Below are 4,982 nucleotides of genomic sequence, written 5' to 3'. Positions count from 1 at the left end.
AATACCCTTTCGAAGTACGTTGTTTGATATTCTACTAAAGGTTTAGGTACAATATATTAAACTTTAGATTGGTAAGAAAGTAATAATAGAAATAATTACAAATGGGCCGTTCTGAGCGGATTTGTTTGTACATTTGTATTTGTGTACGATCTTAGAAGTCACTAGTAAAGATTATAAAGTGTTGTTTGCACTGCATCTTTAATATTTAATTTGCTTTTCGCCCAAACGTTCTATTAAGGTTTTTTGTAATTTCACGCGATCCTTATTATGAACCACTATCACGGTCACGACAAAGTGACAGTGAATCTCAGTATTCATTGATTAAAGGAGAATCCCAAGAGTTAGCAGGGTAGTGGTGTTGACTAGCTGCCTTCCATGTAGTCTATTACTTCGAAAGTAGGAAAGAATAACAGCGCAGATAGCTCTATACGCGAAATTCAACAAACAAACAAATCCATTAGTCGATAAAATAACACGTACATATATTATCAAAACGCTAACAAATTTGTGTGGTCAAGTACGAATAATGCTATTTGAAGTTAAAACTGGGTCATTTTTATTCAGAACGATCATTAGCAGCTTACAACAAAACGTCTGATTATTTTGACAGAAAAGATGTCTGTGGTTATCAGAACAGATCTCTTAACTTATTGACATTTTCCAGACATTTTTGTCGAATGCTCAGTCGACAATGATGTTTCCCCTGACGACGGATGCAGCGTGAAATCGACGACCCTCCTTATTTTCACGGTCGGTTATCGACGAGTTTTAAGGCTCCTGAGAATTCCCGCCTTTTAAGGGTCACGTCTCTGAAGACCACATATAACTCCAGTGTGACGTTAGAAATACTGTCGCAGATGAACACTTGACTTCATTCGAGACAATGATCTCCCCTGACACCCACGCGGTCGCTCGTGGTTTGGCGCGATCGAAGTTGATAATTTCATTAAGTTAAATGGACGAAGGACTCTTCACAGTGAAATTATATCTTTTCGTCCAACCGTAAACGCGGATATATCTGTCCTTCTATCTACCTGTCCTTCTAAGCGTCAGACATAACCTGTATTTGACTATTTGACTTTCGGCGTAAACGAAACACGTTCCTCTATCTGGGAGGTAGAATTTCGACTTGAAGGGAACAGAGAATGAGTTTTAACTAATGGGGAAAGTGTTTAAGCTGTATGAACGTGATCTTTCGATCAGCAGAAACCATCACTTGGTCAGGCAGGAAAACTCTCGTGCGAACGTGCTGTTTTAGGAGACGCAATGTAACAAAACTCGCATAACGCTGTAGAAATCATAACTAATAACACCTTACAATATTCTACTTAAAATGAATATATATTTAAGCCCCGCCCATCCTGTTACTTATCGGTAAGTACGAGGAGCTTACAACACAAAAATTCAAGGTTCGTTCCCTGTGGAAAGTCCATTGAGCAGTATCCTTTACAGCACTTGTCGATCCTTATGGAGTTAAAATATAGATTTGTGACTTGAAAATATAAAATAGACAAATTTCCCAACCATTTTTCTTATTTTAAGGGTACTTTAGATAAATAAATTGATTTTATTCATTTTAAGTGCAAGTATACTCAATGAGCTTTCCGCAGGGAACAACCCATTTTTTGTAAATCCTCGTTTTTATTTTTTATGATCTCCACTACCATTTTTAAATTAACAATTTTAATTATTTGAAAAATAGTATCAGTGGTAGATAACTGTCTTTATTCTACGTGCTTTAAACTTGGTTCTCAAAGTCGAATAGTAGAGTGACAGACGAGCCGATATTTTCAAAAAAATAGGACACTAGATTTCTTTTGTCCACACAAAACGAGTTGTTTTTCTCCCATGGAATACTCAATCGTTATGACGTTTTATGAAAAATTTGTACGTGATGGAGAAAACGAACATCGTTTCGGATTTAGCGTACAGGAATTACTGTAGAATATGTAAAAATTTCAAAACAATAAAATCACTGTAGGCCCATATCATGGGTTACTAATGTTCAATATGGCGAATACTTAGTGAGGTTTGAATGCTACCTACTCTTTCTCCTTAGTTTTGAATTTCGCGCAAAGCTAAGAGAGCTATTTGCGCTAGCTGTCCCTTTAATTTAGTGTAAAACTAGAGGGAAGGCAGTCATCATCACCCACCGCCAACTCTTGGGATACTCTTTTACCAACGAATAATGGGATTGACCATCACATTATAATGCCCCCACGCCTGAAAGGGCGAGCATGTTTGTGTGATGGATTCGAACCCACGACTCTCGGATTACGAGTCGAACGCCTTAACACACTTGGCCATGCCGGGCCCACTTGTTCTCGTAAAACGTAATAAAAATATTGTGGTGTTTAAAAATACATACCTAACGCTATTATACTGTGACAAATACAAACTGATTATAGCATTAAAATTAGACTTTGAATAGAGATCGTTAAAACTTCAAGTTTTGTCATAATTCCATAATTATATTACGCACATTAATTATGATATTATACATCCAAAATAACCTTCTTTTCTTTTACCCTTACATAAAATATTTCAAAAGCAATTAGTGCCGAACAAACAGGATTTTTCCTCTCTCCCAATTTAGGGTTAAATCTCTCACGGTCGTGGGCTGGCCTGAGTCTCTTGTGGAAACTTCGTCACAATTTCATCTAATTTTATAAGCTTACACGCGTTCTTGTTCAAAGACTTGTCTCCTACCAATGTTCCACATTAGTTGTTGTTTTTTTGCCGCCGGTGTTAGAGAAGTCACCAACGAAAAAGAGAGAGAGAAAAAAAAAACGTACTTGTCGGCCACCCCCCGCTCCTAGAGCTAGGGTAGGCTATTACTGTCCCCTTATTCAAGCTCTTCTCGCTTTAGGCGAAACTTGTCGTGACGAATTACAGAATTATTGGTTGTGTCAGAGGATTACGAAACTACTGTGTAAACAAACTTTCGAAACAATTATCTTAAATGGATTACACTCCCCGAAACTCGTGCCAAGCTGAATTTTGTTCTCGTCGAAAGCACCGCAGATAACCACATACACTTCAAGGAACACCTTCACTACTTGCTTCCCATGACAGAAGTACTGTGATAAACGCTTAGCTAATTCAGTTGTCTTGAGATTGTATTATTAAAAACAACAAATAAACTTAAAAGAGATTTGAATGTTCCAGCAGGTAGTTTATCTTAATAATCACACATATTGTAGCTTCAGGGCTGACTGAGCTGATGAATATTTAATCTGTATATGAATAATTTTATTTTAATGCAGTTGCTAGAATACATCATGCTTTGAACTATTTTCTTCACTCTGTACTATTCAAAGTCTCTCTGAATGAAAACTAAGATAACAAATTGGTTTAAAGCAGAAATGTAGAATTGATTTTTCTGTCAGAGAAACAATGAAAGAATTTTAGGGAAATTGTACTCACATAATAAAAAAATTCGTAGACAACGTATAAAAGATTGTCTTTAGAAACAACACATTAGCAGACAGAAATAAAATCTAAAATAATAATTGTGTTCAAATAATAATGTTGTAGAAAAGAATTCGGGACCGGCATCGCCGTTAAGGCGTTCGACTCATAATCCGAGGGTTGGGGTCGAACCGGTCGCTAAACGTGCTCGCCCTTTCAGCCGTGGAGCGTTATAATGTTATGGTCAATCCCACTATTCGTTGGTGATAGAGTAGCCCAAGAGTTGGCGGTGGGTGGTGATGCCATTACCTTCCCTCTAGCCTTTGACTGTTAAATTAGGGACGGCTCGCGCACAGCCCTTGAGTAGCTTTACGCGAAATTCAAACAAACAAATAAAAGAATTAAAACTATTTAGACGAATATCAAACTGAAAGTTTTTGTAGCAACCGAAACTTACCATCAACATTCTGACATTATATAATGTAAGGATTTTCTGTATTGGTATCAAGAATCATTTCTTTTATCTTTCTATCAACCATTAGCACCACCACAAACATCTTTAACCTGTCTGCTATGTCACGAGTGATCAATATTACAAACACGAATGGGATACAACAGGGTAGTAATGGTCTAGTGCCTGATTATATATATATATATATATATGTAATATATTTCTATTTAAAAAAAACTGAAGAGATGCGAATCAGGTTGTGTGTTATTATTGTGGAAATTTTAGGTTTGAAATGAATAACACAACATTGATTCTAACATTCTTTATATTTATCTGATTATTATTATTTCATTCATGAGAACTGTCGAACCAGTAATCTTGTCACAGATTTTATGTGAGTAAAGAGAACAGATTTTTTTGTAAACCTAATACCTGAGTGGTAGGTTCTACTGTGATGCTCTTTCAGTATTATCATGCACGTTGATTGTTTGTTTGTTTGTTTGTGAAATTCGCGCAAAGCTACTCGAGGGCTATCTGTGTAGCTGTCCCTAATTTAGCAGTGTAAGACTAGAGGGAAGGCACTAGTCGTCACCACCCACCGCCAACTCTTGGGCTACTCTTTTACCAACGAATAGTGGATTGACCGTCACATTATAACGCCCCTAACGGCTGAAAGCGGCATATGTCGGCGCGACGGGGATGCGAACCAGCGATCCTCAGATTACGAGTCGCAATGCCCAACACGTTTGGCCGCTGCCAGGTCTCGTGTACGTTGATCTTTAAAATGACCAGAACAGGTTATGCAAACGGTGAGAAAGAGGGGAATCGTAAATTAAACACTAAACGACTGAATTGATAAACTAGGGTTAAAAAAAAACAACAAGATAAAGTTCACTTCATGTAGACCCTCATGCCACCTGTAGTGTTATTTTATATTCTGTTCTAAGAAAAAAGAAAATAGGTCTTACAATGCCAGACATAACGCATATGGCCCAATGTGTAATTTGCGCTGAAAACCTAAACAAAGAAAAAATGAAATATTCCGATTATCACACAGAAGTTACAAAAATACGGTTACTGTAAGTTGTGGTTTTATGAAATCAGCCATTTTAAATCTGTC

This window comes from Tachypleus tridentatus, chromosome 10 (assembly GCF_004210375.1).
Source record: "Tachypleus tridentatus isolate NWPU-2018 chromosome 10, ASM421037v1, whole genome shotgun sequence".
Lineage (NCBI taxonomy): Eukaryota > Metazoa > Arthropoda > Merostomata > Xiphosura > Limulidae > Tachypleus > Tachypleus tridentatus.
Note: the sequence above shows the minus strand (reverse complement) of the source record.